The following is a 27,281-nucleotide window of genomic DNA, read 5'->3' as shown; positions in this document are numbered from 1 at the left end:
CTGCTCTGTTCGCAGTTTCTCAGATTAAGTAAAACCATCATCACTCGTAAAGCTTCGCTGGGAGACATGCTGCGAAATATGAGCATCTGGGTCATATTAGCCTTTCTCTCCAAACTTACGGGTACGTAATAATTTACCGATTCCTCGTCAGAATATTAATTTTGGTTTTTACTTGTCTTATATGGGTCAAGCAACCCGTAGAGCTGCATATGGGCTTCGGAAATGCGTTCTTTGCGTTCAGAGCGTCTTCGAATGATGCACGTGTGGGTCCTCCCTTATATTTGCTTATCTTAAATGGAATAACGAAAAACCGCTGCAGATGAATTGCTGCAATTTGTTTCGAATTCTACGAAAGGGGTGAACTAGCTCGGCATCTATGCCCTGAAGCAAATGCGCTTCGAAACAGATTTGATAAGAAAATATTCCCGGGAACAGCTCCCCAAGGGATAGAGATGACCACTATCGTCTTCCTTGGCCCCCTCCCCCATGACCCGCCACAGCTACACATCAAGACGATGGAGTAGCTGAATAGGCTGTCGGAGGAATCTGTCACTGGAAATCATGAGCGCGCGTGACGGAAATATATCACCACGGCTAGTATGTATACCTGCTCCACCCGTTCAAGCTAACAAAGCATCCTAGGGTGCTGCCGATCTACGAATTATACAACTTGATGCCGTCGAATGTTGCTCGAAGTAGTTTGCCAGCTAAGATCTCCTGACAGTTGCTGCAGGATGTAATCCGTTTCCAGTATTGACTGGTTCCTGTAAGAATTGAGAAGCGTTTTTACTCTTGCTTGAAAGATCTGTGTCTAATGGTAGATGCGATGGAGATAGAGCCTGTGTATCATTCGGATCTTTATTGTAATATGGCTGATCTGATAATTGTTATTTGTCTAAATTGTTGAATTGACAGTTGCGTCAATGGTCGACAATTCATAATCACCCCAATCTCTGTCAAGCCCAACTGCTGGAAGTCAAGCTTGTAGAGAAGGCGGTGTTCCTCTACACGTGTCCTGACCGGCGGAATGTCCCAGCGGGCAGATGTGCGTGACCTCACGCTACGACGCTGCCAGTTGAACTGACGAGCCAGCGCAGTAGTGCGTGGCAGCAGGGGCACATCGTCGTAATCATCAGTGGTCACCACAGTAGTCCCCGCCCCCCTCAGAGGCGGAGCGGGTAGGGAGACGCGGCGACAAGATGCATGGCGCAGGAATGACCGGTAACTTGGCAGTCGCTGGTGGGCCACGAGTACCGGAGCGTCGAGGAAGGCGACGAAGGCAGGTAGGCGTGTGCGGTGGTGGCGCGGAGAGCCGTAGTCACGAGCGTGTTCAAGAGTTGCAACCTGACGCGTCGTCAGGGCAAGTGACCAGCGGCTTAAGGGAACGCGTTGCTCGACCAGGCGCCGCTGGTAGATCTGTGGAGTACCATCACGATGTACGTGGAGGCCTGGCTGAGCGTAAGGGACCACGGCGTACTGCGACCGGTACGGGGCGTCGAAGCCGGAGGGTGCCGGGTCCGAGTGAAAAGATGGTGGCCTCCTATTACGGTGGGACGTCGTGCTCGGGAATCAGGAGTTGTGCCATGGCGCCATCGACTGTTGTCTGCACTGGGTTTGGTGGCTTTGATGAGGTGGGCCGAACGGAAGCCTGATGGTGGTAGTCGCTGTCGAAGTTTGGAATGATAAGAGAACCGTGATAAGAGAATCGTTCGGCTTGTTGGCCTGATTGAGTCCTTGCCTTGAGGCCGTAGGTACTCGAATGGTTCACCCAAAGGCACCATCCAAAGCGATGAGATTGTCACGGACTCTCACTTGCTTCCTCCTGACAAGTGCCCCATAGAAGTACCATGATGCTTCTTACGCATATGACGCATGCGTTGCTTATGGCGCACATCTGTTTGTGGTGTACCTCCATTGTCTGTTTTAGCACTTTTAAGTATGTCTAGATATTGCTGCCGTTGCGTCGGATGTTGATGCTACATCAGCTAAATGCATTCCTGCCTCCTTCAGATTATCCAGGGTTTGTCCGTGATTGAGATCTCTAGACCCTCAAACGACATTTCTTGTGAATGATACAGGGTGTCCCACGAGGGGTGTCAATTCTTAGGAATATATTTTACTTAAAGAAAATGGTAAAATAACTTGAAATTGAATTATAGAGACTTTTGCCACAGATTGAGGCCATTTCCATTCCTGTCAAGTATTAATTAAGCAGGGGCCTTATTCTCGTCAGAGTAATCGACGTCGATTGGTTTGTGTCTCGTCTGTCACTGGTCGTTGCGTGAAGACGGCTGTGAAATGCACAGAAGAATGTCACTTCACTCGAGCACTTGATGCTGCACTCTTCATGTTTCATCTACTTTATCACGAAGATTGCAGGATCAAGATCTCGACTAGTGGCTGGGGGCACGTGATATTTATTTCTGTTCTTCGCGCCTTCTTCACGCCTTGTTCACGTAACGACCAAGGACAGGCGAAACACAAAGTAATCGAGGTCGATTACTTTGACGAGAATAGGGCTCCTGATTTGCATAAATGAACACGAATAATTGCCGACCAAAGGCAGCATTTTTCTTCCTGAATTCGGAAGCCGATGGTCGTAACACACTATTCTAACCAAAATCACGTGTTTTTTCACAAGATTTCTACAAAAATGTCTCGGTGAAATTTGCGTTTGCGGAACACTTGGCTCCGCTTTTATCGCAGCAAGTGGAAAGAGCTACACAGTTTTACTCCGATCGAGGGCCTTGGCGCGCAACCCGTCATTATCAGCGACTGGCGACAGACACGTTGCTAATGTGAAACTTCTGATTGAAGCGTGGTTTCGTTTCTTCTTCTACGGGACGGAGGGTAGTTGGACGGTGTTGTAAAACTGTGTGAGGCCGAAAACGGGTCTGCAGCTGGGCGACTGCGACACGGAAGGACGCGTGGCTGTCAAGACACCCCAGGAGGTGGGGGCATGAAACTCCAGTTTCCCATGAAAGTGGGGGGAAACTCTTTCCCCTTCTCCTGTGTTTCAACTGCTTTTCTTGTTTTTACTTGTTCGAACTTGGAAGTCTATGAACCCTCGAAATGCCATTAGTTTTTCGGTCGCAAAATAAAGCTCGTTGAGGAAAGACGTCTTTGTGCTACGTGTCCTCTTGTCGGTCCTTTGTACCGGGCCAACGGCAGCTTCACGGTGCCATTAGGGATCAAAACCGGTATTTTTTCCGGTCCGGTCCGGTTCGGGTTCGGCTCAGGGAGAACCCCTTCCCCCCGCGCACACACAGACAAAAAAGTCGGTCAGCGATTGGGACATTTGCAGGGATTGGAACCGTTACTATTTTCGGTCCCGGTTTAACCGGTTCACGGGCAGTAATTTTGCTACATGAAAGCGAGCTTACGCTCACCGTACACATTTTTGTAAGAGAAAGGTGTGAGATAACCGTTTCAGGTGAGTCAAAAAAGTCGGTCAATTATTCCACCTCTGAACCGATTCCCGAACCGGTAACCGTATGAATTTTTTCGGTTCAGTTCCGGTTCGGCTCAGGACAAGCAAAAAAATTGTTCGGGTTCGGTTCGGTTCGGGTTCGTCAGAAAATAACGTTTTTATTGGTTCAGGTTCAGTTCCGGTTCCGATCCCTGGGTGTCATCCACATTGCGTAACTAGTGGAATATCGCAAGATATACTTCCACAGACGGAGCCAACAGTTCCACAAACGTAAATATCAGCGAGCGCGCTTCGCTCAGCGACTGATTTTCGGCTGTGTAATTTTTGCACCAATCTCGTTTAAGAAATCTGTGATTTTGATTGGAATGATTGGTTAAGGCCGTAGGCTTCCGAGTTCAGGAAGAAAAATGCTCCCTTTGCCTGGCAATTTTTCGAGTGTAATTATGCCAATTAGCTTAATTAATGCGTAACAATAATGAAAACTGCCTTAACCTGTAGCAGAAGTCTGTATGAGTGTATTACAAGTATTTATATATATATATATATATATATATATAGGTACTAACAAAATATGAGGCAGACAACGAAGATGTAGGAAGTAGAAAAAGGGGGAGTTATTTATTTACTAGTGGAAAGTTAAGGGGGAAGTCAACGTTGCGGCGGAAGCTCCACCTTCGTCAGGACGAAGGTGGAGCTTCCGCCGCAACGTTGACTTCCCCCTTAACTTTCCACTAGTAAATAAATAACTCCCCCTTTTTCTACTTCCTACATCTTCGTTGTCTGCCTCATATTTTGTTAGTACCTATTTAATTTCGCGGTCGCCCGAACCCCTTTCTTCCAGTATGTATATATATATATATATAAATAAAGAGGGGGAAAGCCATTAAAAAAATAGGTAAATGATGCTAGACGTGTTTGAAATTCAAACTTACAGTTAAGATGGCTTCTATGGCTGCACGTAGAGAAACAGATACTCAGTGAACGATGCGACAGCACCAGAGGGGGCCGACGAGCCGCAAGCACGGCGAAACACGTGTCCTCTGGTGCTGTCGCATCGTTCACTGAGTATCTATATATATGTATATATATATATATATTTAAGTAACAACTGTTTCTAGGAATGTAGTGTCATCCCTTGGTGTGTCGGTGCCATGCGCCTGCAGGTTATGATGCCATTTTCCGGTCCTGTTAACGTATCACCGCTATGTGTCGCCTGCCGCATTTGTCGCGTTTCAGGCTATGAGCCGATCTACAAAGGTTGTCAGCGTGATATTGCTTTCTGCAACGAAAACACGTGTGTCCGACTCGAAGTCGTCCCTCGAGCTCCAAGACATCCGCTTCGATATTGCACATCGCATGTAACGACCGTTTTCGCAGAAGAAGCAAGTCTCCGGCTTAATACAGGAAACCGCTTTTGGGCCTGTTGACTTCAACAACAAGAGCTGTGGCGACATTCGTTTACTGGCACTTTGAGGCTGTTCCCCGGAGCAAATTACCATAGGTCTCTGGGACTCTTGTATCATTCCTCCTGCTTTCGGAATTTGTTCTCAGCATTCTGCTCTCATCTTAATGTAGCTAACAAACTTTCGCAGCAGCACCCGGAGACGATCCTGCGCCGCTTCAGATGTGAGCGCCTGTTCGTCACTATGAACCTTCCTCTGAAATCTAAAAGCTAAGTCACCTGGGAGCACTTCATGGGTGTTCCCAGGATTTTTCCAAAGAAGGGCAAAGTGATTCCGGACGGGGGCAAAGCGTGTATCCTCTAATCTCTTTTCACGGAGACGGGCACTACGGTCTGTGCGGGTGTTCATAGGTTCCTGTTGCCACGTATCATCTTTGAAGCAACCACGCGGAACAGCGGCAGCGGGCGGGGAGCCATCTAGCGGCGGGCTGAGATCCACGACACGCCGCGCTGATTAGCGAGCGATGCTTCCAGAAGCATCTGTTCCTTCGCTTGTACCAATCTCATGTACGGATCGACGACGTTGGAGAAGCTTCTCCACTTCCTCTTTTTCACCAACGCGCGCTTTCTACAATGTTCGCCGCATTGTATAAAAGCTTGTGAGCTTCCATCCGGAGCATTCTTTACCTTAGTTCTGTCTAAGAGCTACCGCTCTTGTGTTAGCCAGCTAAGCAGTTAGAATCAGTCACCGATTATTCGCCGTCTCGCTCGTCTGCTTTCATCTGTGTCACTATTATTGCGACATCTGAGAACAATCATGACGACAAGTGAATGAAGTGTGCACAGTTTTGTAATGTGATCTTCAAGCTCCGATTCCCGAATACCCACCATCAACTTAGTTTTGGTGTAAAGTCAAATTCCAAACAAGCGTATATATAATTCAAATTATAATATGTAGTAAGAAGGGGTACCAAAATTTATCCTTCTCAATGCATGATCGTGAGACGCGGCTGTAAACAAAAACACAGGAAGACACACACATATATCTATATCTGCGCTATCTGTGTGTGTTGCCTCCTCCGTCTTTTTAGCGCTTCCAGTGGTATATAGGAACCGAACGAGTTCTTCTGTTGCAGGAAAATAGACGAAGTAACAGTGCTGTGCGACTAGTGACCAGCAGTCCTGATTACACAGAATACAACAACAACAATTTTATTTTGAGATGGAGAGTGGGGAGGTTCATCGCCAGAGGCGATACTCTACCCCATTGCTGGTAGGGATGTTGGGAATAAAATAATGAACCCCTTCACAATAACTATCGAAGTCCGATGGTGTCCAGAAATGTCAAAAGAGCTTTGAGCGCAGATCGTTGCTGGGCTGGTTTGGGCCAAGGATCAAGCAATTTCGAAAGGGGATGGGGCAAGAGTCCAGCTGACTACGAGACTCGGAGAGTGCGGTTCGGGAAGGTTGGTAGTAGGGGCAATGAAGAAGAATGTGCTCCAGATCCTCAAGAGCACCACAGTGGCAGCAGGTGGGAGAGTCAACTTGTCTCAAGCGGTAACGCCGGTAAAGGCCACATCGAGTCGCATGCGGTGGATTAATGCAGCATCTTGACGAGAGGTGTTTCGTGGCATGCGGAAAGCGAGCGTTGGATCAACTCAGCTCAACATAGATGGGGGGAGAATGTCGGTGGTCCATTGGCGGGAAGCCAGGGGTGTCACGAGGCGTCGCAGAACGGAACGGCGGTCTCCTCTCAGCAGAACAATACTTTTGGAGCATACGAAAATAGCGTAGGAACTTTCCACGGGTCAGATTGTTGCTCAGGTATACCCATACCTCGTGCATGAGACGAGATTTATGGACACGTGACACGTGAACAATGGGCACGTCCGGTGTCAAGTGGTGCGAACCTCTGCAGTATATCGATTTCGTCCACTTTGCCTTTTGCACGCCCCTGCCAATGACGCTTTTTGCCTCTCCGGAAGAGAAATACGTGGTACCCTACATGCAAATATATTTACTCGCAGGAGGATCTTACAAAGGGCACGCAGGGTTACTCTAAAAAAAATTGGGTGTGGTGAGTGGATAGGAAGCATGTGGATATCGCGAGGCACTTATGCGAAAACTAGTCCACCCTGTTGTCGAGATCATTACTGGAGAGGAAATAACAATATACGAGAAAATAAGTGAAGCGAACGATGACACAGACGCGACCCGCATGCACGATGATGTAGGGCTCTTCATTGTCGCTCACAAAGGACCCGCTACTGCGGAAGCAGCTCAGACACAATCGTTTCTGAACGGTAAAAATCAATTTTATGATCCATGTGCCCATTGAAGCCCACATGTTGATGAGGTGCGCTCTTGATGATCATAGACCTGACGTGGGCTTCAAAACAATTTTATTTCGAATGTTCCTGGTGAGCGTGTAATTATTTCCTATTAACGACAGATCTTTTACTTAGAAAGCTAGAATAACACATGTGTCGGCCGCAGCTTTCAACCAGCTGACTACTGTTTAGACGGAAACCAGCGGCAGACCAGCTGTCAGGATGTCCCAAAGTGGCCATGGTGCTTCGTGCGCCCATATACTTGGGCCCATAGTTTGCAAGGTGCGTGAGAAATGTCAATATTGAACAACCACCTTCTTTACACATTTTCGCCTAGCTGTTTTTCAACAGCGATCCTTACCCGCAGAAGAACGCTTTGTGAGAATGCACTGTCCAGAATGTATTGCGTTTACCTGACACGTTAAGCGTGGTTCACACTATGGCGTTAGTCAAAGAATACAGTTCTGGATGGAAGAAGACCTTATATTGCGAGCTAGGATGGGACAAGCGTAAGCTCGCCGACATCACGCTTTAAAAATAAAGCGCCACCTGTAATAATAAGGACCTTTAAAGACCTGTAATAAGGACGTTTTAGAAATCAAAGGACCAAAATGTTCCCAGCTCCTTGTCCTTTGATGCCGAGCACCAGATTGCATGTTTTCCCGGCTCGCGGCCCGTTTGGCTCTGTCCCGGTCACCTGAACGCTCTGCTCTCGAGACTCACTTCATCCTCGTCGATAACCCTGACTCCTTCCCTGTCGCAAGTTCAGTGCCGTCATGCGGAGACACACGCTGGAATAATTTGCACAGGAAACGGGGTCAGTCCAGGACGAAACAGTTCGCAGCCACTTGTAACAAAGTTCAAACTGTGCACTAGAGAGGTCGCGTGGTACGTAAACAATCAGAATTGGCCGAGGCAGACCACAATTAGGAACGACGACACAGACACGTACGCGTCAAACGCCCAGAAATTAACGAATTCAAACAACTCAGCACCTCAAGCGTCAGCACCTCTTTTCCCTGAGTTGTATGAATTCGCCGGGTACGTTCCACAGATGACCGTTGTTTTGTTCGCTAAGGAAGCATCCTCTTCCGAAAATCAAAATAGCAGGAACCAAAGGCAAACGGCGATTCTGAACAGGAAACTTCGGCATAAATCAAAAGCAAACGTTTATTCAGCCGCCAGAACATACCGGCCACCACACTGTCCTCCCAACGTATATTGTGAAATTCGATGTCCTACTGCTGCAGTGCAAGATCCCAGTATGCTTTGTCTTGCTCCGCCTTTTCCAGTGCGCCTAAACACTTTCAAAACATTTCTCAAAACAGTCGTTCCTAGCAGAAGAGTACAGCACGCCTGTTGTACCTTACAGCGTCATAAACTGATTACGCCTGTCCATTGATGTACACATCCCATCGCACAACCCCCCCTTCCCCCAGGCCCCTCTTTCAGCCTCTCGCTAAGCTATGGTCATACTCTCTGTTTGTACGCTTCACCAACTTTTACACGAAGCTCATCTGTTACACTAATCAATCTTTCCTCCAGCTGTTCATAATTCTGCACACGAACAGAGCAAACATCATTCGCACCCACCATTTTCTCGCTATTACCTCCGTCCACTCCTGTTTCAGCCTTAATCTCACTCTTACCCATACCATCAAGATACTCGTCCTTTCTCGGAACCACTTTCCCATTTTGAGCACGCCAAACTTCTGCCACTCTATCAATAGATCTCTAAACGAGAAATCTCATCATGACGTTGGTAGACAGACTGAAACGGAAACAAATTGGAAGAGGAGGGCTGGGTTCCACGAATGGGCACTTGTTCGCTGCCTCCTATTGGAAGAAAAGTAGGACGGAAGGCCGCGTCCATTTCAGAGACCATCGCAATCTCCTCAGGACCGTGGCTTTCGAGCACGACCTTGTTCAACCCTAGCTTTGAGCGTAGTTCAACTCTACCAAATTGGTGTCGCTGTCGAACATTGTGACGTCATTTGTTTACAAACAGGGAGAGGTCTATTCCCTCCTTCACTGCCTGTACCGACTCTACTACTTCCTCTTTATTGCCCTCACTCCCTGCGCCTTGTTTCTCTACAAACTCTACCTGCTGGGCCTCCTCCATCTCCTCTACCAGTGACCATTCCCTGTTACTTAAACACCCACTTGAGCGATTCAATTCCTGTCAACTTTCTGCCGCGTATCATTCTCTGCAAGTACTGCTCCGAAATATTCATCTGCTTCAACCATAGATTGAGAAGTTACCTCTCAAAAACAACCCGTTATGAGTTAAGTTACCGTGTGAAAAATGTAACGAAGTTAAGAGTGAAGTTCTTCAGCCTGAAACGTAACTAGCGGTTACTAAGTTCCTTACAAAAAAGAACGAGTTACTTCCAACTTCGGACACAAAATAGCATTACGCAGGTGCAGCGCGCGTGTACAGTTGAGTTAGACCTTGAGTTGCCTGCAGAGGAGTGCAACACGCTTAGATCGTTTTCGTTTATGCCCAACATTAGACCTCTCCCTGTTTGTAAACAAATGACGTCATAGTGTTCGACAGCTCCACAGATTTGGTAGAGTTGAACTGCGCTCGAACCTAGAGGTGAACAAGGTCGCGCCCGAAAGCCACGGTCTTGAGGAGATTGCGATGGTCTCTGGACGGGACAGGTCCTTCGGTCCTACTTTTCTTTCAGTGGGAGGCAGCGAACAGGTGCCCGTTCGTGGAACCCAGCCCTTCCCTTCCGGTTTGTCTCGGTTTCAGTCTGTCTACCAACGTCATGATAACCTTTCTCTGGTAGAGGTCTAAACTATGCATCTTACTCCCTGTGGCCGTACAATGCTTCAGCTTCATTTTAATGGCAGCGGTTCTTACTTCCTGAATAAAGTACTGTCATTGATTGAATATCACGTTTTATGGGAAAAAATGCCATGAAGGAACCGGAGAGAAACCAAGATATATGTGGACGTGAGTGAAAAGCGAATTAAAAGTAACTTCGAACTTAACTTACTTTGGCAGAGTTACCTGAAAAAGAAACGAGCTCTTCTGAAAGTTACCGCGGCGCAAAAGTACCAAGTTACAAGTTACCAACAAAAGGAACTTAATTACAGTAACGAGTTACCTCGAACTCTGGCTTCAACCTTGCATGTCAAATTATCAGTAACATAGCCCGCAGCTTTCTTTCCTGCATCCTCCAATGGTAATTGAGCGACAGCGACCGAATTTGCCTGATATTGTTCCTCGCGGTTCTTATTCACTCTTTACTTCCGATTTCCGTACTCTGTTTTCCTTCTCCCCTCATGCTCTCAAGTACGCCTCGTTTGTCTCGACGGCTACTGCATCGGCTCTCTTCAAGTCGCATGACTCTCATGGTAACTCTCCGCTCCCATATCTCTCTCTCCTAGGCCCCATTGTCTTTGTGCATCACACTGATATACAGAGTCCCGCTCGTCTTCACACATCCTCTATTTTAACTTCCCAGCTCGCGCTACTTACAACTTCAACCTAGCCAACTCAGTTTTCAGCCTCATAATTTCCTGATCCAACTCTTTAGCTCTAGAATGAACATTCGCACTGCTAGCCAATCCCGGCGGCACGTTCTTCTGTTCGCTTTTCAGAAACCTCCTGTTGGTCCCGGGGGAACTGGTATCGAAGCCGCGCGCAGGGTTCCAGTGTTTCATGCCACGCGTCTTAACCGCATGCTGTCTAACCGGGAGAAAACCAAGCAAATTCCCGCTCACACCGTCGGTAAACTGTTGACACTGCAGACCACCGAACCTGGACACCGAGCGAAGATGAGAAGACTTTCAAGAGGATGGGATCCTTGTGTGGAACATTCTTTTCTTTCTTCTTTCTTTCTCGGAACGCGAATGAAGACACCAAAGTGACTAAAAACGTGACTTCATCTGTAAGTACCACTAATGCAGAGAAGCTGTGGCGGTCCGTGGACGATGATGAAGACGGCCCCTGCAGCTGCGCCCACGGCAGACTGAATGCGCCGCGCTCAAGTTCATTTTTTCTGCAACTGCCAGCCAGTTCTACCGGCACTGTCCTGGCGTGAGGCCACGATAACCTGCCCGCTGAGACATTCCATCACCGCCGGTCAGGACTCGTGTAGAGGAATACCATCCCCTCTACATTTCGTGACCTGAACGTGATATGAACACGCAACCTTCAGCGACGTTTGACCTTCGTGAACGGATACGGCTTAGCGGCTCTGTTCTCCCCACGTGCCGTCTCGGTTTCGCTATATGTCTACCAACGTCATGGTTACATCAATGTGACGATTGTTCGGGAGATGTCTATTCCAACGATATCCGCCACGTGAACAGAAGTAAACGAAGATAAGAATCTCGGTATGCCGTATTCGTTGCTTGAGGAGGGGCTTGCGTCGATTCGCGGATGCATGCAACGCTGACGGACGCCTGGAAACGTAATAGTGCAGACCAGGCTTTATCGTTTGTGGATCGATATGGGATCTCTCATTCCTGAACACAGGGATTTTCTGTCGATTTTCATGTCGATGGGGTGTTGGTAATCCGTATAGAAGTGGGGACCGTGTGTCACACCCTTATCTGATGGTTTTTCGGACATTTTTGGAGTTTCTTGCAGGTATGCTCCGGCGATGGTGCAAAATCCTTGAGGGGAAGGGGGTGCTGAGAAAATCCTTGGCTCAAACTGTCCCTTTATCGCAGAGCTATGAGTCTAGCAGTGCCCTAGAGGCTGGTTTACAGTCCGACGCCTTGTTTCGTCAGTCGCCGCTGCGTTACGCGCCGCCCGCCACAGTTCGCTATACGCCTCGCTTCGCCGTCATCACTAGATCATAGTCTGACAGGATAGAGCGGAGCAAAGCGAAGCGACGGCACGATATCATTTGATGCATCCGTACCACTTTATTTATCAACACGACCCCCGCCTTCAAATCTTTGACTAACCTGTCCGGAACAGCCTTCCAATACTTCTTGCATTCGTCGATTGCTGAGACGAAACACCGTGTGCTTAAACAGCGACATAGGATAATGACCGTATTTGCAACGCAAGTGAAGGTGGTGTCACAGAAGCGGACGGCTCTCAGGTTCGCATTTTCTCTGCACTTGTTCTTTCTTTCTTTCTTTCTTTTTTTTGTCTTGGTTATCCACTCGACGTGTTTCGTGCAGACTCTGATAACCCTTAGCGGCTTCGAACGACAAGCTTTGTAGTCGAAGCTACCGCTGCACGACGGCAGAAGTAGAGACGTGCTCTACTCGTTGGACGAGGGCTGGCGCAGTCCGTGCCGCGTTTCGCTTCATACCGTCGCACTATAAACTGAACTACGGCCGCTGGCGTCGCGCAGCAGTCCGCCGCACGTCGTTCCGCACCGTTCCGTCGGATTGTGAACCAGCCTTAACGCATAACGCACGCTAGGGCAGAACACTCTATATTAGAACTGTCCATTGTGTGCTGTCAACCGTTACAAAAATATATATTTTCTTGCAGTTGACAGTGAATTGACTGAAGTCAACAAGTGCATTTTCAGGTCAATTGACCTGCAATAGAGTGGTGATTGACTTTTCATTCACTCTATACTGATATTTGGCCAGCGGTTTGCTAGTTAGTTTGCAAGTCAATTTACTTTTAGTGGTTGACTTTGTGCACTCATCCAATTGACTGTTCAGTGCTCCTTGGAAATGTTACACTTAAAACCTGGCCCGTGCTTTTTAATTGCATTTCAACTGACTCAATTGCACTTGACTAAATTGCACGCTCCTTCAGGTATTGCTCACTCGAGACGGCGCTGCATGAAGCACATCAAGAGCAAACTCTGGTTGTACATCCTACGCCCAGTAACGACCGCATGAACATGAAGTACGGCGAACCTGAATAACACATGAGGTACGGCGCACCGTTTCGTGCATGAGGTACACATGCGATATGATGTGTTTCTGCCACGTAATGCAGTAAGATACATGCACGAACGAGCTAAATCAGACAAACAAACAACATTGTCAGGTCACATTCGCCCGTGCCATTTCAACGTTCCAACCTGATATGGAAAAGGGAATCGTACCATCATCAGCGAAGTCCGACTTGAAAGAGTTTCACACACTCGCGACGCGCGTAAAACGCACACGAGATGAGGCACAGGGCAACAGACTATTTTATTACGAAAATGCGTACCTTGAAAGTGGCATCGAGGTTGACACAATCATACACAACCCCCCCCTCCCCCCGCGCACTGTCGAGAGGAGTTTCACACGCACATATGTTTTAATGCCACAAAAGTATCGCACAATGGACAGAAAATATGATTTCCTGCAGTCTGCGTTTCTTCTGGTGATCAGGCTACGATGAATCTCGGGCCATTTCAAGATCCAATTGAATTGTGGCATGAAGAAAGCCAAGTCTAAAATGGGGTGTTCGATCACGAATTAGTCAGTTCGAACTAAGTTGGTTCACCGGCTTACCATTCCACAAAGCGAAGCCTGCAAAATCGAGACTGAAATTAGCGGAAGCAACACAGGCCACGAACTTATTCTTGTACATGCTTACCTGACGGGACGCAAGCGCAAGGCAGCACCGCTGCTCGATAGAAAATACAGGACAACAGCCGAGGACCTGAAGTGTGCTCACAGACTTAGTGAAAGCTGACAGACGACCAAGAAACATATGCTATCAGCTTACCCCTTACGACGCAAAATCTTCCTCCTTTGTTATCCATTTCTTTCAACTTTTTCTACGTTCGGGTGATATCAGTGGCGATGGCTGTGTAGAGTAGGTTGTGTTTCTCTGCATGAGCCCGGACCTGCGATGTTGGTATGGCACGGAGAGGCGATGACGGTGGCCTAGCTCCATGGCCATGCCTATGGAACTGATGGCGGTTCTCCAGGCGCGTGGCCGTCTTCGTCGTTGTCCACGGCCCGCTACAGCTCTTTCGTGGCGAGGCGAGGCACTGAGTTTCATCTCGTGTGCACCCGATGCGAACGGAACTCGGAATGACATACGACACTGAAGTAGTAATAAAACGAACCACATTTTCAGAGCCGTAAATATATAGTTATTTTTCTTATAGGAGTTATATATGGCTCGTATAGCTAAAATGTGACGGTCCTTCTGACGTGCCGCTGTCGTGCGTCGTCTATTGACGAAGGACAAGAAGCAGTAAATTGAAGTGCATGTAGATGTTTACTTTTCAATTCATTGATCCTATTCTACTTGACACATATATAATTCCTATATTAAAAGGAACCAAATTTTCAAAGCCGCTAAAAATGTAGTTAGTTTTAATATAGGAGTTATATATGGCTCGTATAGCTAAAATGTGATGCTCCTTCTGACGTGCCGCTGTCATGCGTCGTCTATAGGGAAAGGGCAACAAGCAGTAAATTAAAATGCATGTAGATATCTGCTTTTCAATTGATTGATCCTATTCCGTTTGACACATATATAACTCATATACTAAAAAAACACACATTTTCAAAGCCGTTAAAAATGCAGTTAGTTTTAATATAGGAGTTATATATGGCTCGAATACCGCAAATGTGACGGTCTTTCTGACGCGTTGCCGTCGTGCGTCGCCATTCTCAGTTTGTGATCATGGCTGTTGGGACTCGCTGATAATACAATCCGCACAAACAGTGGTTCCCTAATCTCAAACACATATTTTTTCGTTCTTCATTTCAAATACCACGAAGTACGAATGGTCGCATTAAACTCAATTCCCGATGCACAATGTACCAGCACGCTGAAAATGTGCACGATAAATGCGACATGCTCGGCACCTGGAGCTCACCGACAAGTTCAGTCGGAGACGATTTTTCGTCCGGAAGTGACTATAACTATCCCTGTTGTCGGGAGCAGATGGAGCTGATAACTGGAACAGAATGCCTTGCACATATTTACTTCTTTTATGCATGCCAACAAATAAAATCATAACTATTCATTGGTAAAGTAGAGGAGATAGACAGAAAACATACAAAAACATGTGTATCAAATGGAACAAGATCACTGAATTGAAAAGGAAATATCTACATGCACTTTAATTTAATGCTTATTGCGCTTTGTCAATAGAAATTGTCAAAATATTATCAGTAACATGTCAATTGACTTTAAGCGGCCACTGTCAATTCGAAGTCAAGGACAGCATAAAGTCAATAAGATCATTACGAAATTAATTACTTGTCAATTAGAAGTCAATTTTCACTTTTGTAAGGGTAATGAATGCCCAGCGCTGCTAACACGTTACCTTTCTGGATGACACGACCACTTTGCGGGCAGCGATGAAAAGCCATGACAGTAATCCTGTTTCTTTTCTATCTGTGTACAGATGCCTGCATAGGTGGAAAGGGGACCGAAATATATCCACAAAGTAAGAATACAGTTTTTCACTTGGCAGCTACGACGTATGTCTCCTGATGGAAAAACTATTTTCTCTTTAATTGTTTGTTTCTTTCACAGCCGAGAGTTTTAGTTTATCGTACGCTGTAGATTTCGCGAACGTAAGGGATAGCGTAGTGTTTCTACGCAATGCGCGAAGCCCTTTTCATGTACGCGTGCATAAAACCACCAATGATATCCCTTACATGCGCAAAGGCATAGCGTACGATGCAGTAAAAATCACATATACCTCAAGGGCTTTCATCGAGCTTGTGATCAATATTATGCCACACTGCAACTGTCAGTACGCCAACTACACAAACAATAATGCAAAATTATAGATATACCAGCGGTAATGCAAAACCGCACCGAGGTCTAACACAGCATAGAAATGTAACAATATACTTACTGCATCGTATACACGGTACACGTACGTATAATCAACTGTTTGCGAAATCAATCATGTTCAATAATGGTTGCAAGTGTAGTGAGAAGATCGTTCCAGTCGATGCAGAGGAACAAAAAAAAAAAGAAAAGAAAAAAACGTTACTATTACAAAAACAGCGTCTGGCTTTATTAGTAGAAGTGTGCGCTGGTGCAGGTATACTGGTGGTTACTAGCAGATACGCTCGCAGGTTTGCGATTTATTTGTTTGTTTATTTGCTTAGTGCTACACAAAATCAGGAACACACTTGAGATAAGTGACCGTGAGGGGAAACCCTGTTAAACGGTCCCGCAAGAAGACACGTTATCCAAATACATCTTAAATTTAAGTAATCTTAAATAAATTGAAGATTTGCGGGTAGAAATGCAATGTCGCTGCCAATGGGGCATATATGTATTATCAGATTAAAGGGGGAAAAGCTGCAGGTTGGGGTATTATGCGCCTGGTAATGCTTGTAATGCGGGTAATGCGCAAACTCACCTTTCGCGACTCTATCTTATTCAGTAACAACGGAAAGCCATGCGAGTTGGTGAGGCATAATTCAAAATCAATGCATTTGTGCAGTGAGCACATACTTTGATGTTGAATCCCAACTTATTACTTTTGGCGTCTTCCCAGGCTTCATCGCGAAAAATACTCGAATAAGTAGACTTTCTTTTTCTCACATAATGCTTGGTAATTTTTTTTCACCGGAGTGGCTTTCACTTAAATACGGACAAATTCGACATCGAATAGCAAGCGGAATAGCACGCGTTCGTGGAAATGCCTTCTCCTTTGTGATTTCGTTTGCTATTTGCGAGCAGAAATTCAGTGTCGCTGCAGGTTTGGGGTAGTTGCGGATGTATCACACACCGTGGGTTCGCTGGTGTGGGTACGAATTTACTTTCCCGCGCACACCTCTATTAGTTTGATCAATGCGCGTAAACACGACTTCGGATTGACAAAGTAACACTTACTTATACGTATGGGATGAAAGAGTCGACGTAAGGAACATAATCTGGAAATCCGGTGACGATGCTCCACAGTGGCGTAAGGATGAAGTCAGTGCGTTGTAACTGAAGTAGTAAATGAATAATTATTTGCCATGCATCGGAGTGCTCTGTCCTGGCATTGTCGGTGTCAGCGTTGCAGCAGCCTCGAGTGCTGCTGAAAGGTACCTTTGTGGGCGATCCCATACAGCGGGAGCGTATTCTACATTAGATACCACAAAAGACATATTTAAAGCTTGATATGGGGTGGGAGACCCCACTTAAAATTTCATTAGTTCATTAACAATACTCCATAAATAGCGGTTCGGTCACACATTATAGGCACAGGGTGCCGAAATGATACCGACCACTGTCTACCGCAAAGGCCTTCCAATGCACCAAGAGCAAACCGCCAGAGGACCTGAATGTTAGGAGGAGTAGAATTGAGGATTACCAAAGCCACCGGGTACAGAGGGTGCGTTCCAAAACAAACCCTCGAGTCGAGTAGGTCACATGACCCAGTTGTACCATGTGACCACAGAGTACTCGCCCGGTCGAGTAGCTTTGGGAACGCATGGGGGACTCCGATCGAGTTAAGATGGAGGCAGGTGTCGTCACCGCTCTCATCTCGCGCGCGTCAGATTTATTTTACACAGACGACGATAACGACGACTGAGAATGTATTATGAGCTGTCTACAGGAGTCACCATGCCCCGTCGGACATATTTGAACTGTGTCTTGTCGGCCCAGTGGGCATTTGGCTTTTTCGGCACTTTGTGTATGTAGTTACTTACTGTACAGGTACATTCAGAGATTGCTTGTCTGGTAGTATTTCTGCCAAGAGACTGCAGAATTATTCTTAAGCCCCTCTATTGGAGAATGAAAGGGAAAAGCAGTTGACACTGCCGTCATTTATTTGTTATTTTTTTGTGGGATGGAAGTTTTCACGTACCATTAGCAAGTCCAAATGCATGAAGTGGATACATCCCGTTGCATTTGGTAGTCAACAGAAATAAAAAAAAAAGAAAAATACTAACATCATGACTACAGAAGATGAAAAATACAGGCAGCTGCTGGTTGGAATCCTGGAACGGAGGTAGTGGTGCGGGCGTGGTTTGTGTCACGGAAATGTCCGCGGCGTCGAAGTCGAATGTGAGCTGAACGGCTGAAACAAAAAACGTAATCAGAGCGCCATGAAGCGGTTCTAATAGTACACGTATCACCAAGCGCGCAAAAGTCTCCTGAAGTCCTTGAAAGAAATCTGAGCTTGGGCGAAAGAGAGGAAATTAGTGACAGTTCTGTCGTGCTGTCCCTTCCTTCCAGCTCAGAATTTATCCAAGTTCCACCCAAGCATTTATCCACCAGCTAGCCTGCGCCTATGGTACATATTTTATCTGAAACCTGTTCACACGAACTTACAGACAAACCATCTTACAACTGTGAAGGTAAAGGAAGAAAAGTAAAATTCCATTTTAAATCCCATTTCCGACACACGCACACAAAAGTAATAATAATAATAATAATGCTGGTCAGTAATAGCCCTTGCTCCTAAAATAGTTTTGAACGTTTCACATAGAGCTGTGCCTTTACAAGGACCACGTGGCTACATGACAGTGAAACAAATAAACATTGCAGGGCAGCTGTTTGTGAACATATCCTAAATAGATAATGGAAAAGCAACGTACATGAAGACAAAATAGAAAAGCGCACCAGCGAGACTCACTTTGTCCTGGGAAATGTATTCGGCTCACATGTCTTAGTGCGTTCGCCTGGTCCCCAAAACCCATGTCGCACAATCCGCATGGGAAGAATGTTTCCATTTCGGTGTCCAGTTGTGTATTGATAACCCGTCGTGGAGGTTGAGGCTTTTTGTGAACCACACGTTCAGCTGGTTTCGATACCGCGCTTTCGCGGAAAAGAGCAGAAGACAAAAGCATCATGTCATTACTCGAGCGAACCTTCCCTGACCGACCTTCAGATGAGAGTTGAATCTAGAGTCACTAAATAAGCTTCGCTTCAGACACTGAGGTCCAAGGGAGAGCAGGAGCGCCATCTTGTTTCCGCACCACACCGGCACCATCCCCAGTTGAGGATCAAAGAGGATAACATAATGCTCGCTGTGGCATAGAGAAGCGTGTATGATTGTTGTGCGATAATCCATGTATTGTCCACCAGAGCGTCCCGAAGATGTCAAGGTGAGCTCAATGCCGTCAACTGCTGCTTGTAAACGAAAGGAACATTTCACCCGCGCACGATAGATGGCATCGTGCGCTAAAGTGCGCAGTGCGCTTGCGCGTGGGAAGCGTGGCGCGAAAACAAGATGGCGCATGCTCGCCCTTGGAACTCAGTGTCGATACTCTAAAGCGGAGCTTATTTAGTGACTCTAGTTGAATGGAGTTAACTCTCTGGTTACTCCACCTTGTTTTACTCCACAAACGCGGGTAGTGACGTCATCGAATTACTCGACCCGGTTTTGGAACGGCGCTTCGGGTAGAGAGCTACTCCCGACTTGACTCGAGTAGGTTTTGGAACGCACCCATAATCACAGAAAGATTAGGAGTGCAGCGCGCAATCCCTGTGCGCTAGAGTGATCTTAATCTCACGGGTCAGAGAAGCTCCCTCTCTCGCTTCCTTGGCCTGTGACGCCACGTCTCCTGCGCCAATAGTGTGTCACGCCCGTTTTTCTTCCTTTCTTTTTGCCGCCGCCCGTCCCGCGTCTGACACAGAGCCAGCCGACAGGCTGCCTCACTTCCTTGCTTCAGCCAACGGTCCTCGGCAGTGAATAAAAGTGATGTGACGATCTCAAGTCACAACACTCCAGTAGGAGCTGACAGAGGTGGACGCCGCTGCGCCCACTTTTGTAAAGTAATGTTCTGGGGAAATGCGCGCTTTCCATAGGAAATATTCAGCGTGACAAATATTTGCGTGACAGTTCCAGAAAGTTGTACGTCCATACCACACAGTAAAGCCTTTCATGCTCCTTTAAGCAATATCATGCCCCATTTCCAACCTTTAAAGGGACTATCGCATCCGTCCCGGTCGATTCCGAAACTGTAGTGCTTTTTTACTCCGCGTTCATCACTGATAATAACGCCGAAAAGCCGACGCGAATTGGCAGCGTTGTTCCTGTGTAGTTTGATATAAAACTTGGCAAGAGCAGACGACGCATTCCTGGATTCCCTCTCTGGAAACGTCACACGGACGAGGCCAATCAATGCGCGCCCTTTGACATGGAGAATACCAATCACGGAGCGGCCGGAGGGACCTTGGTAGCCTTGGCAACCGACCGACAGGCGGGCAGCGAGGCGGAATGCTAGGGGACGGCGTCTTCTCTGTTACCGGCTCGCGGAATGTTGTTTCTGGTTAACGTTGAACGTGTTCGTACAGCCAGGAGCGTAACGCCGTGTTTCACGTAACATGGTTACGTCTGCACTCACACTGGTAAGCGAAAGTCAGCGTATTTACCGAGGACTTTTCACTCAGTATATTGCGATGCGAACGACAAGCAGACGATCTCGGAGACAATCGCCTGCGCTGCGCTCCAATTCGTGCGCCTGGCTTACGTCATCATCGTTGTGGCTGCAGATGGAGTGCGGACCTTTAAAACTCGTTTACTTAATATGTAAACTTTTTCGGAAGAGAAATTTGGCGAAGTTGACTCTGAAGTTGCGAGGAACATTACCCTTTCGGTATCGTACATACGTTCCCGGATGCGATAGTCCCTTTAATTACGCTTGCAGCAATTAAAAGAAGGTTGTTGCCGATTGAAGTTGCCGACAGCGTAGTTCCTTCGCTCTCTTAACGCAATGTTACCAAACCGTGGCCGCTGCACCTTCTTCGATATTCAACATTGGCACTGGAGACAAACACACAAGCGCTTTTTCTGTTCCACTGTTGCTTTCACTGTCTCCGTTGCACGGTTTCTTCTGTTTCTGGAGGTATCGCGATGGTCCACGCATGAAATCTCGTTTAGGCTCATTTATTTACACACATTTTTACGATTATCTCGAAGGAACAAATATGTGGTCCGTGCAGTGCTCTACACACAATTTTTTTAAACACTTATGTTAGTGTAAGACGGGTGTATTTTCCAATATACAGCCTGATCACACTCATAGTACACCCCTTTGAGAATGATCCTCTCATAAATGGGTGTAAATAGGGTTCACATCTACATTGGTGTGTTAAGGGTGTACTGAAGGTGTAACAAGGCTGTAATGGTTTAAGGGTGTTTTGCCTTATTCTAAAATGTTTAACATTGTCGTGGAATACGAATGGTGTATACAGTGAGTTTAAAATACAAACGTTATTTTGATGGCGACTTTATACACCAAGTAATTCCTCATTTCAGTGTTTTTGGTTTGTGTGTGTGTATATGTAATCACATTAAACTTCGACATATCACCCTTCGTTTTGAGTGTAATGCGAGCAGGGCTATGGAATTTGCAGACGCTCGCAAGACATGCAGCGTATACAGGGTGTCCCAGCTAAATGTGCACATTTTTTCTTAAAAATATATCTACCACTTTTTCAGAGATAAAATCAATTGCAATATAGCATATGCTGACGGGCACTCCCTAGGAGGGCATTAGCAGACTTCTACGGCAATATCTTAATTAACTTTCAATAATTAACTTTTTAATTATAAAAGCTACGAAGTTGTTCCAATGAGAACATCTGATCTCTTCGGTCACCTGAAACCAAAGCCGTTTTCAGAAAAAAAATTCGTTCGATAGATCGTCCGCAAAAAATTCGTGAGGGAACACCATTTTATTCTTCTTTATTTTGTTCATTGCGCATCTTCGAAGACACGTCTTTCCTTCACCCCCAGTGTGAGAGAGTGAAAGAGCACAGTGCCGCCTCATGCGTCAAAATTGCTGCACATCCTAGTTGGTGCATGACATCCACTGTATAGCCGCCATCAACTTTGTTCCTTCTTCATGTGACGAATCCTGCCTCAAACAAGAAAACAATCAAACCGAAACAGGAACGTGGATAGGAGGTCGGGTCGCTGAAATTATTCCCTCCCAAGGCCACCGCGTTGAAGTCACTCTGCATGGAGCGGGAAAGTATAGTATACCACTCCGGTCGCAGCCGCTGTGTTACATTCCCGAACAAAAAAAAAAAAGAGAGAGAGAAACGAAAAACAATGAACGAGGATTGGGGATCAGATCACTCACACACAGATGGAAAGAAACACAGTCAGCTGCTTCCCTGAGGGTCAGGAAGCAGCTCAGGAATAGTATGACTAATGCACGGTGACGTTGGCCGATCAGAGAAAGAAAGCAGAAGTACTTCCATGGACGCTCGGTGTAAGCCCGAATTTTTGAGGTTTCAAAAGTCGTTTTTATAATTCCGCCTCCGTTTTCAAGTGAGATACTTCACAACTCTGTTCTGTTCGTTTAAGTGATTGTGGGAATACCACAAGCTTGAAATCCATTTTGTTGCGAATTCTCACTTTAAGTCAACCTTTAGCTTATCTCGTAACGATGCCACAACATAAGACGCGCGCCACATTGCTCACATTCCTTAATTTTATCTTTCTTTTTGAAATTGTGCGAGGCGCGTGCGGGTATACCCACCGTTTCCCGCATATACCCCCGCAGTTTTGCAATTTGCGTGTAAAAATTGGGTCGCAGCATATGGCGGGTAAACCCCCATTACCCGCACCTACTAAACAACGTTTTGCCATCCTAACTTTCGCATTATTTTTGCATTTCCCCCGTTATTATTGAGGAAAACATCCGCAAAAGTAAACTTTTTGGCATACCTCATGGTCAAGTGACATGGAAGCAGGCGAACGCTTGTGATGCATGGTGTCAGCTCAGATCTGTACTAGATCGGTACCACTGTACCGATTATAATATATTTTAAAACTTTACACTCATTATGCTGCCATCGCATCATAATCCGCTCTAACCCTTTTTGGCCTGTGATATCGACAGCATTCTAGCAGTACCAATGCACTGGAGTAGCCGGTTCCACCTGTGAAGCTACTACCTCAATATTATTTTTCTTTCAATCCAATGCAATCCCCTTTCTATCCGGAAACACACCAGCAGACTAAAGTGAAGCGACCTCCACGGAACACAGAACGAAACTTCAACACTTCGCAAATCATCACGAGCTGATTATCTCACAATACCGGGGTCAGTAGGCGCTGGCTGTTACGACATCATCGGTTTTCCCGCGCAGGCTCTAAGGCATAACTTAACCGCATGACACGCTCAGAACTAAATGTCCTGATGAATGATAACGTTGTCTTTTTTTATCCGTTTTACAGTTTTGCCGTTTGCGAGTAAAATTCAGTGACGCTGCGGGTTGCAGGTAAAATGCCTGTTAAAGAATACAACGAAGTTTGAGAAACAGCAGAGGCCATTTCACTGGGACGCAAGACACAGCTGTGTCTCTGTCACTCGACACTGTTATGACTAGGGTTTGTGGTTTTCTGCATTTATTTTCAACCCAATTCGGCGGGTGTTTACCGGCATTTATATTGGGGACTATAACTCGGATTTTTTCGGCATCTATATTCCGCCCAAACAATAAATGCCCGAATACGGGCATCTATTTATTTCGCATGAAGGAGAGCCTATTTTGCGGGCGAAGTAACAACGAACCGAAAAGAAGTGAATTGATTCATGGTTTCATTAACAATGTCTTTTATTGCCTGTGCCAAACCAGCAAACAAGGAGACTACCTCTTGTTGTAATAGATGCAAGCGTACATCATCATGCTCGCATCTGTCATAGCGGCTCGCTCCTTGCGATTAATAACACGCAGGTTAGAGAACGCGCGCTCAACATTAGCGCTAGAAACAGGAATAGCCAGTATGCTTAAGGCGCACTGCGATAACAAAGGCCATGTGCTGGAACGGGTCGTCCAAAACTGAATAGGAGATATATCCACCTGACGGGCAGGGCATGCAGCATATTCGAAAAACTCGCGCTTTATATCATCCATTCGAGATTCATCAACAGAGCTGAGGCAATCCTCCTATAAGCGCTTACGCACAACGAAACAAGGGCACAGCGCGAAGATAATGCCACGCTCGAGAAATAGTCGACAAAAGAAGATTCCAAGGGGATTTCCCTTTGCGGTTCCAGGAATGGCAGCTGTCAGGATACGAGAAATACGTATTTTTTCGGAATATTCCGAATCTGAAAAACATCATTCGGGGGGTGTTTTCCGGCATTTTTCGGAAAATGCCGAAAACCACGAACCCTAGTTATGACCCAGGGATCTGGTCCGAAGCCTCCAATGGGGAAGGTGGCCGACTTCCCGGTCACAGGGAGAGGCTAGCATTTCCAGGAAAAAAACGGGGAATGTTCGTGACGGAAGAGGGGACTTGGACTCTGTTCTTCGTGCGAGCAGCACGCACTTGTATTCAGTTTTGTCATCAAGAGTTTCATTTATGTATTCCTACTTTGGTTACAACATAGAGTTGTTTGTCGGTTGGGAATATTACTGAGTCGTCTGAGTTTTGTTTCCTCCTCGACAATTTATTCGACGATCGCGATCAACTTCTACTGTAACATTTATGGTGCCGAAACCCGGGACTTTGTGACTCGGACTGATCAGTGAGTGACCACAGTTGGAATACTCCACGAAAGAATCATGATCACTTCATCAGAAGGCGTCACCTTCGAGAGACTGAAGCCGAAGCGTGCTGCACAACGAGGGCGGAACACCAAAGTCGTTAGCGAGGTGAGCTCCGCTCTTGAGAGACCTGATGTCACTGTAGAAGAGCTAGCCATTTTCATGGAAAGACTAGAGGCAACAGTAAGCTAGACAAGATTAATGAAGGTATAGAGCAACTGCTTCCCAGTGAGGAAATTGAAGAGGAATATACAGTAATTGCCGAGGATGAAGACCAAGCACTACATACGCTTGCCAGGTTGAATTGTACAATTAAGAAAATGAGTACAGACACAAACGGAAGGAGCCCACACCAGGTGATGACAACGACTGCGAGTCCTGTTCCCGAATCTCACCAGAGGATGCCTGTTACCGAACAAGATACATCCGCAAGAGCCGTAAGCGCGATAAAATTGCAGATATTGGACTTGTACACCTTCAGTGGCGATATATTATCTTGGCATCCATTTTGGGAGCAATACCGCAGTGCCGTGCGCGAAAATCCAAGGCTTAGTACTACCGAGAAGTTTCATTATCTTCGATCTCGGCTGACTGCATGGACAAGCGGCAGTGGCGGTGGCAGGTCTTCGGACCACCGAAGCCTGCTACAACGTCGCCATTGACAAGGCGACAAGAAAAGAATTGAGCAACAATATCTCACAAGACTGCGGTTACTCAACCAGGTCAAGTCGTCGAGTGACGTGAAAGGCCTGAGGCGCCTGTATGACTACGTCCAAGGAAAATATTAGAGGTCTGCAGGCACTCCGGGTAAGCCCTCTCACATATTCATCAATGATGTGCGATATACCCCTGAAGACCTTGCCACCTGACATCGTTGTTGACTATCACCGAAGTGTTTAGCAGGCAGTTCGTGCTGCTCAGGCATCAGCAGAAGCGGAACTGTCCTCTGAATATGAACTGCAGCAAATATTAGATGGATGAAATGGATGAGGCAGAAATGGATACGACAAGCGCCCAAATGGAAAGATGAAACACCCTACTGCAGCAGTGCTCCATACCGGTGCGAAAGAGACCCCACAGTGTTGTTTTTGCAAGTCAGAGACCCATTCAACGGAGAGCTGCACGGCATCATTGAGTTTGGAGGAAAAAAGAAACCGGCTCTCACGGGACATGCGATGTTTCGTTAGCACATGGCGAGGGCATAGATCAAGGGCTTGCCGTCGGAAAATCACGTGTGCAACGTGGAAAGGTCGTCATGCCACAACCATGTGCGACCCATCGCGCAGGAAACCAGCGCTACAAGAAGACAAAGTCGAAAGTATCAACCTCTTTGCTACTAACAAGAACACAGTTTTTAAATTCGACTGTGATGTTCTTCTTCAAACATTTCGAGTGTGGGCTGTGACTGAGAGTGATTACGACTATGTACGTGGCATCATTGACGGTGGCAGTCAGCGGACTTTCGTGAAAGAAGACGTTTCACGAAGACTTAACTTGCCTTTCATCCAAAAGATTGATCTCCGCCTGCGCACATTCGTTGACGACACGTCAACACCCAGCCAGAGGCGGAACGTTGTACAGTTGAGGCTTCGAAGCCAGTTTGATTAATCTGAATGCGTCTCGGAAGCCATCGAGATCGCTATAGTCTGCAAGGACATGGCGGTCATACCGGCGAACGACGCGTTCGTCAAGCACCTGAACAAACATGGAGTGAACGTCCACAAGTGAAGACAGTGTGATGTTTCCCAATGGATGCACCGCAAGTGGAATTTCCGTGCTGATTGGCTCAGACTAGTTGTGGAAACTGGTAAAGATTGATGTTCAGCACAATCCGCAAAATAATGCAATGGTGGCCATCAACACAACCTTTGGCTGGACGCTTCAAGGACCAACTACGACAAAGAGCTCGCTTTCAAGCCAGAGCAATTCCCTGGTATGCGTACTGCGTAGCGCTGTCGAAATTGAAGATGGTACCTCAGTGGCGGTACTGCGGTTCTGGGACCTCGAACATATTGGAATTACAGAAGATGGAAACAAGACCAAAGCAACACAAGGAACTGCTAGACAGTTTTGGAAAATCCATCAAATTCGAGGACGGACGTTACCACGTGAATCTGCCTTTCGAAGAGGACTCAAGTGGCTACCTGCATGACAACAAAGCAGTAGCATACAACAGACTTCACGGTCTAATGAAGAAATTACGTCGGAATCCTGATCTTCTGGAACGGTATGACAACGCCATCAGAACCTACCTGGAAGACGGACACGCGGAAATGTACCACCTTCAGTGCAACAACAGAACACAGGACAGGTATATTACATGCCACATCGTCCTGTGCTTCGTGAGTCGTCGTGTGCGACAAAACTGCGCGTCGTCTTCGATGCCTCGAGCCATGCGGAGGGGAAAGGATCATTGAATGACTTCCTGCAGAAAGGAACAAACATGGTTCCCGACCTCGTGCAACTTCTCCTAACGTTCACAGGATTGCCATAACAGCAGACGTTAGGAAGGCGTTTCTGCAGATAGGTATAAAACAGGAAGATAGAGATTTCCTTCGATTCCTGTGGTTCGCCAATTCCCCTGCACTCAACAACGAAGTACCCGAGCTGGAAGAATGGCGAATGACTAGAATGCCATTTGGCACAACTGCGAGCCCATTCCTTCTCGCCGCCACTCTTTCGCATCACCTGGACAAGATGAAAGATGAGTTCCCTGAAACCGCGTCTACGCTGAACACATCTATGTACGTTGATGACCTT

General features: G+C 46.6%; 2 long non-coding RNA genes across 2 annotated transcripts in view; one reads left to right on the top strand and one right to left on the bottom strand.

Annotated features, from left to right (window-relative positions):
* The window catches only part of LOC135366520 (uncharacterized), a 69,611-nt gene continuing 42,330 nt past the window's right edge, over nucleotides 1-27,281 (top strand). The window contains exons 1-2 of the long non-coding RNA XR_010414199.1: nucleotides 1-121; nucleotides 15,460-15,501. This is a non-coding gene — a long non-coding RNA (uncharacterized LOC135366520). The remainder of the gene's footprint in view (nucleotides 122-15,459; nucleotides 15,502-27,281) is intronic.
* Nucleotides 13,372-14,008, bottom strand: LOC135366513 (uncharacterized). The gene is made up of 4 exons (XR_010414198.1): nucleotides 13,818-14,008; nucleotides 13,686-13,751; nucleotides 13,601-13,618; nucleotides 13,372-13,539 (listed from the first exon to the last, which is right to left on the bottom strand). It is a non-coding gene; the product is annotated as an uncharacterized LOC135366513 (long non-coding RNA).

Source organism: Ornithodoros turicata, chromosome 1 (assembly GCF_037126465.1).
Source record: "Ornithodoros turicata isolate Travis chromosome 1, ASM3712646v1, whole genome shotgun sequence".
NCBI lineage: Eukaryota > Metazoa > Arthropoda > Arachnida > Ixodida > Argasidae > Ornithodoros > Ornithodoros turicata.
Note: the sequence above shows the minus strand (reverse complement) of the source record. Positions and strands in the feature narration are given on the sequence as shown.